Below are 14,155 nucleotides of genomic sequence, written 5' to 3'. Positions count from 1 at the left end.
CGAGTGCGAGATGGTTTTGGATGTCTATGATCTGATACCTCATCTAGAACGCCGGTTCTTTTTGGAGAACGAGAGAAAAAATGTACAGAAGCCAGAGATATCACAAAAGAAAACTCGAGCTTCTGAGATTTTTGAAACCACCTTTTCAATGATGAGGTTAAGCTGGTGTGCATAGCAATGTACATAATGTGCATTTGGATAAACTTCAGCTACTTTCTTTTGGACACCACCAGACACCCCTCTCATTACACTCGCACCATCATATGTTTGCGCAATTACTTTTTTTTTGTGGCAATCTTCAGGGAATACTTTGTCCAATGTTTCCATTATGGCAGTAGCAATGTTCTGTGCACTAGAGTCTTTCAGATGAGAGAATCCATAAAACCTTTCAACAATTCTGTATCGTTCATCAATGTAGCGATAGACTAGCACAGACTGAGTCTTAGTGGAAACATCAGTTGTATCGTCTGCCTGAATAGCCACATAATCAGTGCATTTTAACTGCTCTACAATGATCTCTCTGGTGACCATGAGCATGCAGTCCAGCAGTTCATTCTGAATTTTTTTGAAGTGCCCTTGAATACTGTTGCATTTTGTTAAGTGTAGTTCTATTGCACTGTCTATGCTGGATACAAAATCCACCAGGCCTCTAAATATACCAGGATTTAAAGAGTCTTCAGTTTCATCATGGCCACATAAAGCCAATTCAAACGCACCACAGAAACGCACACAGTCTATTAACTTGGACAAGATGTATCGGTTTTTATCCACATCCTCATTATGCCTCATCACGCTCCGGCGATAGGCATCATCCAACTGTCTTGCAATGTTTACACTTCACAACATGCACAGCTGTGATCTATTCTCAATATGAGATTTGCACGATTCATGTCTCTTGCTTTTTTTCTGACAAATGCTTTAAGTCAGTGACTCCGGTTTTTGTCCAGGCCGTGTCACCTCCAAACAGCAGGCAAGGGAAGCAGAACAAAGACCGCTTAGCAATGCTACCAGTGAGCCATGTCTTCTTTTCATACCACACCATGGAAAATGTGTGTGTGTTAAGCCTTTCCCCTATCTTTTGCGGTCTGTTCAATTTGTACATCTGGCTGATCAGGCCCTAGTCTTTTCACCTCCAGTTTTTCACTGTGTGCGATTCCGGAAAATGGTTTTGAGAGTAATTGGTCCACTGAATTCATTTTCGGCAACAGTGACACCTGTTAATAAGCAAAATGATTATGTATATGTAGATGGGATCATGAAGTCATTGTTAGGTATGCTCTTCAATAACACATAAGTATAATTAGTCGGTACTAGACACAGATAGCGTCTGCAATTATACACAACTCTGCTGTACTTATCATCGACCAGTACAGTTGAGTATAGTTGCTGATGTTATCTATGCATGCGTTAACACACATGCCCATTAGCAAATGTGACACCAGCCACACAGTACGTATTGCAGCTTGTTTGGCAAGTTAGTACTTATGGAAGAAATGAGGCAAGTTTGTTCTGTTTATACTGTTCTAAAAAAACATTGTTTAGAATGTAGGGAGATTTTTCTGACTGCATGACACAACCCCAACCCCTCCCAAGCACTGTGGGAGCAATGGTGAAGATTAGAAAGAAGGTCTTCTGATGTTTGAAAGACTGTGGGATTTTACAGCAGTAAAACAAATTACTGTATACCATTCAACGGGAAGATACCAGGATATCATGAGGTAAGTGGGAACCACCACCCAATCCTATCCATTTGAAAAACAGTTTCCAAATGGACAGGTTTGCTTCTGTTGAACCATAAGCAGGCCTTTTTGCATTATATGTATGACTTTCCATTTTCGCATGCCACCCTCTCAGCTAGTCATAGATGCCATTCTGTATCTGTAGCCTGTACTGTTCATCAGATTTTCCCCCACCTCATTGATCCCCACTAACATGGGCTTCTTTTAAAAAAAAAATTAAACAAGATAGCTGTGTGCCTTCTTTACTACAGATGAACACAAACAGAGTTGGAGTTCCCTGAGCACCAAACCCTACAAAAGACTCATGATAGCTCACCTCGTTCTGGAGAATGGTCACTGCAATTTAACTCCTTCGCAGGCTATGGGAAATCCAAATCCCGGAAGGTGCACTGTGGAGGTTGAAGTCCGATGTTTTTAGTTGCACAATTGCCCTGGACTGGTTGGATTTGTTCATGTAAGGTGTTGCTGATTGTCTGTAAAGAGAAAGCGAGAGACTGATCTGAGAAAGGGCAACAGGCTCAGAGCAGTATTAAAATGGTTTTCACACATTAAGGAGAGAGAATTAACTGCTTGTAACATTGAAGCCGCACCAGAATAATCATTAGTACAATGTGTAAAGAAAGTACCAGCAACTACCACCATGTGCCAGTCATCAGTTGTATAACGCTGCAATATATACCGTTTTGTAATGTTTTCGTTCTGGGGCTTTAAAAGTGCACTTTGCGGAGCTCACATTACAAAATTAATTTGCTGCAGCCCTTCAGGTACCCGATTTATAAGCACTCTATGTGTCCTTCGCTGAAGTCCTGTTAAAAACAGCATTGGCAAAGCCACTGAGATCCTGTTCAAACACAAGCATTGACAAAGCCAACATTTTGGCCTTGTGCATACGGTGTAAGCTTCTGCCAGGCACTGCTATTAGATCATGATGCCCAGGAACTTGCACCATGTTTCTGCTTCTACAACAACGGGTAGTTAATTCTCCCACAGCTGTGCCTGGCAAGTGGCACTGTGCCTGGCAAGTGTAGCTGTGCTACAGCCGTGCCTGGCCACAACAAGGGATGAAGGGGTGAAGGTACTGGTAGACAGATCAAGCAAGCACAACACAAGGCAGTGAGCCGAGGTCAAAGGGGAAGGTGGGTAAACAGCAAGAAGAAGCACAGGCTGACCGTTAAATACACATGCACATTTAAACCCAGGAATTAAAAGAATATGTTGCTATTTGTGAAGACTGCAGACTGCCAACATGGGGGCAGTTGCTGGGGGCCCCTCTGAGGCTCAAGGGAGGCCCCTTTCATTTGAAAGGTTTGAAATGCCCTGACGCCGTCCCTGCGTTTGATGCTACCGCAGCTCCTCACTGCGGCTCCCACCCGGGCTTCCGCCTGAGGACTTGGGATTTTAAAAGGCTTGAGAACTTTAATGATTAATAGTGTGCCATCATGAGAAACCCTTCAGACATAAGAGTACACGAGATGTCAATTATAATATTCTGCCTTGGAACTCACTTATATAATCAAAGTTCTTGCCTTCTGATGATATGCCACACTGAATGCTGAATCCACTTGGGTGTTGGAATCTTCTATTTCATAGATGCTACTACCGGGGTATGTGATTTTCCTGTAGTTTTGGGGCCAGGATTGGACTACACGTGCCAATATGGAGCATTCACTGACTTTGCGTTTTATATGAAACTCTTATTTATTATAGATATCATTCCCTTTGCTACTAAAGGTATAGGCAAGCTGTTTAGCCACCCAAGGTCACAAGGTCTATGGAATCTGCTATAGCACTAACGGCCGGGGCATCAAAGCGCTGCTACAGAATCGAGGCAACATATGCTGTGATTAAAGAGAGAAATCACCTTCAAAACAGCCTGCACCAATTAAACAGGGACATAAGGCCAGATAACGATCAGACAAAGCTTGATCATGCCTCAATGAAAAACTTCTCCAGAGGCCTATGCGGCACCAGCTGCCACAACCTCGCCAGATTAGAGTCCAAGTACCCTAGAATACCCCTGACTAACGGTCAAGTAGCATTACATTTGGTAACCCTATCAGCTTAGAAACAGGAGGACTCCAGCACAAAGCACTATATAAAAACCTGAAGGAAAGAACAAGAACACAGGCCTCGTCCTGCTAAGTCCCAGACTCTGGAATAACATATTGACACTGACACACACGCCCCATTTACCCTGTGCAACCGGAAGAAACTGGAGACCCTGCTCTGCAATCAACGTCTCATAATTCACATCATATTTGGTTTCCAGAGTGCGCACGCATGCATACATGTGGCCTATTTGCACTGCGCATCAGGAAGGCTTAGCATGACCAGTTCACATTGTTTTCACTTGCATTGTTGTCCAATGTTAACTGTCCTCTCACAGACATTTGTTTAGCTTGTTGTCGGAGCCGAAAAGAGGGGCGGTCACTGCTCGCCATAGAGATCTAGACTACAGCCTTGATGGCCGGAGAGGCTACAAACAGCATTGGGCGCAGCAGTAAAGCCTCTGCCCCCTCCCCATGGCAGTGTCTGTTGTTGCCGTGCAAGCTGGCTGGAGGGGGCTGACTTGCCAGGCCCATCCGTAACAGCTATCCTGCCGGTAAGCAGACAGGTCTGATGGCAGTCGCGGCCCGCGACCTCTCCCGACGCATCTGCTAATTGTGCCGTTTTATATTTTCGGCATTTTTCGACAAAAAATGGCAAAATATAAAACGGCACAATTAGCAGATGCGGGAGTGGTCGTGGCGGGCCGCGGCTGCAGTATGGGCAGCTGCAGCGCACGCCTGCCTGCCCTGGGCCTTGCAAACCGGTCCGGCGTGGCCCAAGGTAAGGCCCTTGGGCCACGCAGAGACCAGGGGGTAAAGAAAAGTAGGCTAGGCCCAGGCGGCCCCCGCCGAGCTGCCTGCCATCAACTTGGGGCGAGCCTTGGTGGTAGTCAGCTCGGCAGCAACACTGAACGACGTGTAGGCCCTGGCCTACACGTTGTTCAGTGTTGACTCGGCCCTGGCCCTGGGCCGTGTGGTGGTCTGGTGGACCACAGAGTTTGGGCTCGGGAGGGGAGTGTAAGTAACACTCCCAGTCCCCGGGCCCAGAGAAGAAATGGGGTACTTACTGCAGCGCCTGGTCACTGCCAGCAGCACACTCGTGTTGTTGACTCGTCGGACTCGTATGGCTGGAAAGAAAGAGAAACAGTCAACAGGGTCTGAAGGCGGTGCAGGCGCACGCACACACCCTGCGCCGCCAGTAGTCATAGATACAGTAATGTCATTGGCTGTTTGCCAGCCAATGACATTACTGTATCCATGGCAGGGGAGGGAATAAGTGCGCTGTTTGCGCACATTTCATACTGGCGGGGCCACCCCTGAAGCACCCCGCCAGGCTTCTAATTAAAGGGGCCACATAGAATGCGTGGAGCTGCGAGCTCCACGCACTATACTATAGAAAAAAATATACTAAATTGGGATGTGACTCGGCGCCGGGCCAGCCTATACACACTATTGTTTCCTTGCCACAAAGCCCCCGCGCTGTTGGCAAAGGAAATGCAGCAGTACTAAAGCTAAAAGAGATTCAGTCAGAGAAGTTCTCTGACTGAATCTCTTTTAGCTTCTCTCTTTTTTTGGGGGGGTACGGCACCCGGCCGCCCTATCATAGCAACTGCCACTAAGCTGGAGGTAAATCAGCCCTCAGCAGCAATAAAACTGCTGGTATTACCGGCACCGGTAATACCGTTGCCGGTAATAATGGCAATTGCCTCCATTGAGTCCTATGGAGCTCCATGGAATGGAATGCGGATTTGCCGCTCTTTCTGCCACCTGTCATATCCCAGAAATTCCAGGATATCAGACAGTGGAAACGGTAGGTCACTTTCCCAGTATCCCCCCAAAATTACCGGTGGGATACCGGCAAACTTATAATGAGACCCATAGCGCTGTAATCTAATCCCAACTCCAACTGTTTACACTGATTTTGTTTCACAGGAAATGTGCAGCACTCATGACTGTTTTGGCCAGACTCTTGGGAAGTCTTGAAGAATTCCCTTCAGATATCCCAGAAATTATGCTCCCACATATCGTGCAGAGATTTTCCGGTGCAGTGATAATTTAGATCCAGGAAATTGAGGTTGGACAGAAAGAAATCTCTTCTATTGCCCGCATCCAAATGTGCAAAGAGAGGTATCGAGAGAATTATGAAAAAATGTGTGGGCACATCTCTTGATTTTGCAGAGACCTCAGATCAGCATCTCTGTTTTCCTCCCATTGCACCCAATATCCTTGGAAACAACACATACTGATACCATTAAAAGTGAATATAGAATTTGGTGGGACACACAAACGACGATGCGATGTGCCTTGTTCTATGTCGTTTTACCGACATGAGTTTTTTCATAATGATTATTTTTGCTGAAATTATTTTGAAAAAACGAATTAAATTATTTTTTTAAATTTATTTGGGGGATCCCCAATCCCTCCCACCCTTCCCTACATTAATAATCCTACTCCAACCCCCTCCCCAACCCCCTCCCCACCTCTTATAACCCCTTACTGCACCATCCCAAATATTTCAATTAGTTTTTTGTTGAAAAAAATTACTTCAAAAAAACTGTCAGTGAAGAATCAACGCAATCCCGGTGTGGCTAAACATAGAATTGCCATGTGCAATGAAAACAGGGAGGGAAAACTTACAAAAACAGCATCACATCCAATGGACAACTAAATGCATGTTTCAACCCTTAATAACTTCACAGTGAGAGGGCCTTCAGCAGGACCTGATGATTTTGCTTTTGCTGCGTCACGGGCGTGGAGCAGTTTCCTCTAAGGTGTATTACATTATTTTATTTTTGTATTATTATTTTATTTGGGGGGGTTTTGTAGAGCGCGCTACAGCCCACAGGCATTGAGGCGCTATGAGGAAACCTAAGAGGGTTGGTTTCAGGGTTACAAGAATGCGGCCCAAACAGAATGTTGCTTAGTACATAAAGTTTTGTTGCATGATACATTGGTTAGCCGTTGCTTATATGCAGACTCAGAGATACATAGAGGCAAAAATAAAGCCCTATGACTTATAACTTGTCCATCCGTCAGTCTTTGTATCTAACAGCATTGTGTTTTGGCCCTGCCCTTTCACGTTCGAAGGGCGTCTCTTTCATTGGTCACCTAGATGAGTGATAATGTTTACACTGAGTGTCAATGTGAAACGGTGTGTCTGTTTCGCTAATTGCAGAACTCCTAGAAATACCTATTTGTATTCTGAACTGATCACAGATGTTTATGTGTATTTTGACAAGGCCTGCTTAAAGGCCTCATCAGGGAAGGGGGGGGGGGAGTCCACCCCAAACATTCCCAGGTGCTCGTGCGAGTGTGTACAAACACCCTCCTCTCCCCATCATGATGTTGATGACAGAGAACACTGACGGTGGAAGGCCGCAGAGGGAAGCCACCATGTAGCAGCAGTTTGCACTATGTCGCAGCAGAGAGCCAGCAGCCTAACACCGGCCACGCGATAAAGGGGTGCAGAAAAGTCTCCAGGGGTCTACACGCCATTCAGAAAAGGAGGCCTTAATAATGAGGCTCCCACCAGCTTACCAGAGATATTAGGATTGAAAGGCCCATTAGAAGGCCTTATAAAACAGGGACCGCAGTTCCTCAGAAACTCTTTCCCTTCCCTTGCTAGAGATGCTTCCAGAAAAGGGGGCGGGGATTACAGCCCCTTAGAAGCCTCCCTAAGCACCACCTCCTGCCACACCCCCTTGAGCCAGGTAAGTGATTGGACAGGGTGAGTAGCCAATCCTGGCATGGGGTGGGGGTATTTAAGGAGGTGTGTGTGAGTGTGCAAGTGTGGGGAAGTTGGGTGAGGAGAGGCGGTAGAGAAGGATGTCCAAGAGACCAGAGGAGGTGAAACCAGAAAGCAGTGCATAAACCGTTGGTGAGAGGGGGTCTGTGGAGTGGTTGTGTGTGTTAGAGAGAGAAGAGGTACCCCATTTATCCTTAAGAAAGTTCCACGCCTGAATGGCCCTGGCCATAATTCTCTTGCCGATGACGTTCACACCATAAGAATATGATACCTGGTTAACATGCTGTAAAATCTTTGAAATTTTGCAGACAGGTTAGGTCTATGTTACTACTGTGACGGGGGGGTTCCGTCCCAAAGAATCACTGATGACTCTGTCGGGGAGCCGGTAAGAAGTACTATCTTCAAGCTGGTGGTTGGGTCTGCCCCCTGTATTGAAGACATGGGGGGTCATTCCGAGGTTGGAGGTAATGGAAAAACGTTGTCCGGTAAAGGATTACCAGCATTGCATACGCCTCCGGCCTATTCTGACCTGGTACACCGCTATTAGCGGTACCGTAATTAACAGTATAGCGGCATAGGCGCAGGCATGCAGCCCATCATACCGGCAATACCGGCATGTCGTAAATCCGAGGAAGTCACAAGGTAGGCAGCCAAGCAAACACCAGCATCATGAAGGCGATAATAGGCGATACTGGCACGCCGGTTATACCGGCATCGCGAACCACCCGTAAAATGCTATGTGCAGTGTTCCCAACTGCCACAGGTGCACACAATCAGCACAGGTGGAGACAATGGAGTCTGGCCGAGTACAAAAGGAGCACATCCACACACCACACCTACTCCCACACCAAGATGATTCCAATAATTGTAGCAATACTGGAGCTGGAGGACATGCTTGCATTGCCACACCAGCAACAACAACAACAACAGCCGGCACCACAGAGGAGACACAGGAGGAGAAGGAGGGTGAGACGGGCCCAGCATGCCCCACCAGTGCAGCCAGCATTACCACGCATGCAGCCCCCAATTCCTCGCATCAGAGCCAGCCCTTTCAACCTAACTCCTGAGCAGATCCACACCCTGTTCCGTCTGGACCGGGACACCATCCCCACCATGGTGGACATGATACACAACGACATTGTCAGCCTCATTGAAATACGCACCGCCATCCCCCCTCTACTGAAGGTAGTGTCTGTGCTCCACTTCCTTGCCACAGGCACCTACCAGCACACAGTGGGCCACATGCATGGCATATAACAACCCTTATTTTTTCGCATTCTGAACCAAGGGATGGATGCCCTCCTCAAGCACACAAGGGACTACATATCCCTACCAGTGGGTCACATGCATGGCATATAACAACCCTTATTTTTTCGCATTCTGAACCAAGGGATGGATGCCCTCCTCAAGCACACCAGGGACTACATATCCCTACCACGGACTCCCCAGGAGATTTTTGATACAAAAGTTGGCTTCCATGCACTGGCAGGCATGCCAAATTGTGTAGGTGCCCTCGACTGCACCCACATGGAGTTGGTGGTCCCACATGCCATGGAGATGGTGTACCGCAACTGCAAGCAATACCACTCCATCAATGTGCAGATGGTATGTGACGCCAGCAAGATCATCACACATTGTTGTGTCCGATATCCTGGATCAACTCATGACTCTATGGTCCTGCGGAACTCCACACTACCACGCTTCATGGAGTGACATGCTGGATGACGTGCCTGGCTGCTTGGTAAATTGCATGACTGGCACATGGCATTGAAATGGGGGGAGAGATGCACACACCACCATGCTGTCAATGTTGATGTGACTGCACAATGTGCACATTACCGAACACTGTGCCCCAAAGCATCACAAACGGTACATGACACCCAAATCCCATAGGAATGAAGTAAGGTTGACACCTATCACTACATGACTATCAGTAAACCACCGCAAATCCCACAACACGTGCACCACTCATCAGTGGACCTCACCCTCCATAACGCCATCCAGCAACATGCAGTGCATATGCACTATGTTGCTGTCTCCAGCAAATCACCACACAGGATAAGCATCCCTGGGAGTGCATTGAACTGAACCAACAAGGGAATCCATTGTCTGTCACAGGGCCGCCACACCCACAGGAATGCTGCATGTGACCATGTGGAAAATCAGCGCTGAATGCCCAATATTGCACCCGCTACTGCCAACGCTCCCTTTAAGTAAATCTCACAGAACACAACACATCACAAATTTGACACAAACACAGCTGTATGCGTACACGATGCATGTGCAACAAGACGGCAGTGCACACCATGTATCATCTTGAAGATGCAACCCACACCATTAGTCCATGGTACAGGACACATTGAGGCCCTGAAAATGGCATGCATACAACCAGGGACATGTGACCAACGATAATCTGCAGGCATGTGTGACTAGTACAGCTGTCCATCATGATTCGACAGACATGTACCTTTTGTTGCCTCCCATGCAGATGACAGTGGCTATCCCTTGAAGACGTGGCTCCTCAACCCCTGTCCAAAACCCACAGAACAGGCAGGTGGAGGGCTACAATCGTTCCCACACCCGTACCCATGTGGTCATTGAGCAGACATTTGGCCTGTTGAAGGCACGATTTCGCTGCCTTAGCCGATCGGGTGGGGCACTTCTCTACAGGCATGAGAAGGTGGCCAAGATCATCATGGCATGTGTCATACTGACCAATATGTGTATCCACCGGAACGTGCCCCTGCCCCCTGATATTGAACTGCTACCACCTGGTGCTGATGAAGGAACATCATCGTGGTGCCGGTGGACAGGGGGGACGTGCTCTGCGTCAGTCAGTGATTGCACAATATTTTTGACACACATGGCAGCAGAGGCTGACATGATAGTAGGACAGAGGGCACTGGGTATGGGGGTACATGTACACTATGTACTGTATATGAATCAATGATACGTGCACAATTATGAATGTCCACTCAAGTATTTCTTTTAACACAACGGGTGCATTGAATTTTACAATGATAACTAAAGTGCACTAACCCACCACCACCCTAACCCCCCCCCTCCGCCCACAACTCCCCCACACACCCTCCCCCTCCTCCCCCATAACTCGCCCAGGCATGTCCCAACAAGTATCTAATGCCTTCATCAGGCTGGCCAGTCTACTTTTTTTGCACTCCCTGGACCTGTTGGCGGCATGTCTGGCCGGCGCAGGGTGCGCGATGACCTGCGGAGTGGGCTGGTCTGGGTTGAGCTTGATGAGGATGGTGTGGCCGCCTGCTCAAACTGGGGTGCCGGACGTTCTGCCTCCATGGCATCGGCAATATGGCTGAGGACCTGCCGCAGGGCGGATACCTCCTTGCACAGTCGGATAGTATTGTCTGCAATAATCTTGCCCAGGTAGGCGGTGTTGTCAGTAATTGTCTCGCCCAGAGAGGTGATGTTTTCCCGCCACTCCTGCCTTGCCTGGGCATTGTCTTCCATGAACTAACGCACAAGGGCAGTCAGCTCCTCATGGCGCTGCGGCCCTGCCGGTACACCTGTGGAGTTGGAAGGTGCTTGTGTGTCATGGTGGACCTTGATGGGCACCACTATGGGGCTCATGGACCCTTGGGATAACTCCCCCCCAGACTGCTCTGGGGTGGTTGCGTGGTCTGACTCCAGAGATGTGATCTGGGGGGATGGTGCAGGACTTGGTGTGCAGGGATGTTCCGAGGATTCGTCCTCCACAAGCACCCACACCTCTTCCTGTTATGTGCTGCCACCTCCCATCTGAACTGGACTCTGCCGAGTGTGGAGCCTCAGCTGTCTCGTGTGGCAGTGCGACAGGTGTTGGCGCTTCACTCTCAACGGCCCTTGGCAGCACCGGTGCCCTGGCAACTTGAGGTGGTTTGATTGGTGGTGCACGGCGGGCCTTGGGTTGGCCCTTTGAGGTGGAAGGCCTGTTGGCCGCTTCCCGGGCCCTCTTCCAGGGTGTGGTTTGCTGTGGGGGTGAGTCCTGCACATCACTGTCATGGTCTGAGCCTGTGGGGATCCAAGAGAGGGACGGCATGAGTGATGGTTTGGTAGGCATCATGCATACATTTGTACAATTGATCATCTACACAATCAAGGGTAATAGGCATTTGAGTTTGGATGATCACGTTGCTTGCTACATGGGTGGGTGATGCAGGCATACGTCAGGGTCACTCATGTTGGGGCAGACGTATGGTATGTGACATACATGTTTGTTGGGGCCTGCATTCAGTGTGACTTATGCTATTTGCATCTTTGTGTGGTATGTGGTATGTGTCATGTACGGCATTGCCTTGCTGCAGGCAACTGCTTGTGTGCTGCGTCCGACAAATTTGGTGGGAATGTGTGTGTGTTGGGCCATGGCTTGCCTCTTTGGACAGACATATTGGTAGACTTTCATCAGAATCTGCATTACAGTTTTTTATTAGGACACTCGCCTCCATCCGCCGATGTTGTGGCGCCGCACTCCATGTCTCCGACACCTTCTATGCCCTCCATGCCAATCAGGCTAGCACAGATGTCCTCCCATCGGGCCAGCTTTATGGGGGAGCTAGCTCCTCTGCCAGTTGCCATTGCCTGGCACCTGTTGGCAGACAGTATGTTGCATACTCGCAGCCGCAAGTCATCCCACCGCTTCCTGCAGTCTTTTATAGTGCATGGGGTGTTCCCGACTGTGCTTACTTTCTGTGCCACAAGTGCCCAGATCTCTTTCTTGCGGATAATGGCCTCCCTCTTCATGCTCTGGGCAAACACGATGTCAGCATGTTCCTGCCGGGTCTCAGCTAGCATGGCCAGCTCATCTTCATTGAAGCGCTCCTTGCGCTGGCAGCAGGTGCCCTTCTTAACAGCCTTTGACATTGTTGTATGGTAGAGTATGATATTTCACCAACAGCAGTATCAAACAGGTCTTGGCTGCTGAGGATGTCAATGGATTGTGTTTTTAAAGATGGCCGCCGTGTTCCTTCCCGTTCCTGTGCGATGACGCTACTTCTGGTACTGCTTATTTACAGTGAACGTTATTAGCGGTCACGCTAATAGCGGTGACTGCTATTAGTGGTGGCCGCTAATGCCGCATTGGTTCATGCCAGTAGTGCAAGCTGCGCTATACATGATGCCGTTAAGGGCCTTTTTGGGGCCTTTTGCGGCATGGCAGTAATGCCCTTACTGGCATGGCACAAAGCTTGTGCCCACAAAGTCGTAATAGCCCTCTATTAGTGGGCTTGTGACTACACAGACACACTATTTGCGCCATGCAGTTAAGGACAGTTACTTACCTCCAACCTGGAATGACCGCCATGATCTCACTTCTGACAACACATGTGACAGGGGGATCCCGTCCCAAAGAATCATGCTGAGTCTTAACGAAAGTCCAAGGGTGTTTATTACAAAGCAAATGGTCAGAATGTAAAAAAAGGTGGGTGAGGCGCGTACTCCAATTCCTGGCCAATATACTACCTGAATAAAGAAAAAATATATATAACTGGGTTAAATCCCAAAAGTGTCCAATTCACTGGGTTAGATCCCAATTGCTGCCAAAATATTCACAGGGTTGGATCCCTTCTGCTGCATTTCTCCTCCTCCTATCGCTTTCGTGTCCCAACACTCTTCAGGGAGGCTGTGTTGCCTTGCTTTTCAGGTGAATCCCATTAAATTGCTAATGCAGTCTCTAAGGATTATGGGAGCTGTGAATATTTGAAGGAGGAGAACAGCAATACCAATGCAGTACAAGGGATCTAACCCTGTGAATATGTTTACAACAATTGGGATCTAACCCAGTGAATTGGACACTTTGGGATTTAACACATTTATTCTTTTTCTTTTTTCAGGTAGTATATTGGCCAGGAATTGGAGTGCGCGCCTCACCCCTCTTTTTTTACATGTAATTTGTGAAGATCCAGAGTCCAGAGGCTGCAGCACCATGGACATTTTTCCCTACACTGGAGAATCATAGTTCTGGTTTCCCCCCCTCCCCCTACTAAGGGTAAGATGTGTGCTCCTGGAGGGAAGTCTTTCCTTGGTTCACCTGAAATGAACTAATGATTTCACTACAACTCCCATAATTCTTAGAGACTGCATTAGCAATTTAATTGGATTCACCTGAAGTGAAAGGCAACACAGCCTCCCTGAAGAGTGTTGGGACATGAAATCTCTTTACGAGGAGGAGAACAGCAGGCCAAATGCAGCATAAGAGATCCAGCCCTGTGAATATATGAAGGAGGAGAACAGCAATACCAATGCAGCACAAGGGATCTAACCCTGTGAATATTTGAAGGAGGAGAACAGCAATACCAATGCAGCACAAGGGATCTAACCCTGTGAATATGTTTGCAACAATTGGGATCTAAACCAGTGAATTGGACACTTTGGGATTTAACCCATTTATTCTTTTTCTTTTTTCAGGTAGTATATTGGCCAGGAATTGGAGTGCGTGCCTCACCCCTCTTTTTTTGAAAGGGTCAGAATGGCTGGTGATCTCAAGTTCATTCGGCTCTCTGGGTCCTTTGGGTTTGGTGCAAGGGAGAGAAGAGTAGGAGTAGCGGAGTGGAGCAGAGGTAGTGGCTGAGCTAGTAGTAGTAGTTGGGAGTAAAGACAGAAGGTGGTAGCAGTAG

General features: G+C 48.0%; 1 long non-coding RNA gene across 1 annotated transcript in view; it reads right to left on the bottom strand.

Moving 5' to 3' along the window:
• Nucleotides 1-2,055: 2,055 nt before the first annotated feature.
• Nucleotides 2,056-14,155, bottom strand: part of LOC138526971 (uncharacterized) — a 223,251-nt gene continuing 211,151 nt past the window's right edge. The window contains exon 4 of the long non-coding RNA XR_011283793.1: nucleotides 2,056-2,212. This is a non-coding gene — a long non-coding RNA (uncharacterized lncRNA). The remainder of the gene's footprint in view (nucleotides 2,213-14,155) is intronic.

The sequence above is a fragment of the Ambystoma mexicanum genome, chromosome 14, assembly GCF_040938575.1.
Source record: "Ambystoma mexicanum isolate Mex_15411 chromosome 14, UKY_AmexF1_1, whole genome shotgun sequence".
Taxonomy (NCBI): domain Eukaryota; kingdom Metazoa; phylum Chordata; class Amphibia; order Caudata; family Ambystomatidae; genus Ambystoma; species Ambystoma mexicanum.
Note: the sequence above shows the minus strand (reverse complement) of the source record. Positions and strands in the feature narration are given on the sequence as shown.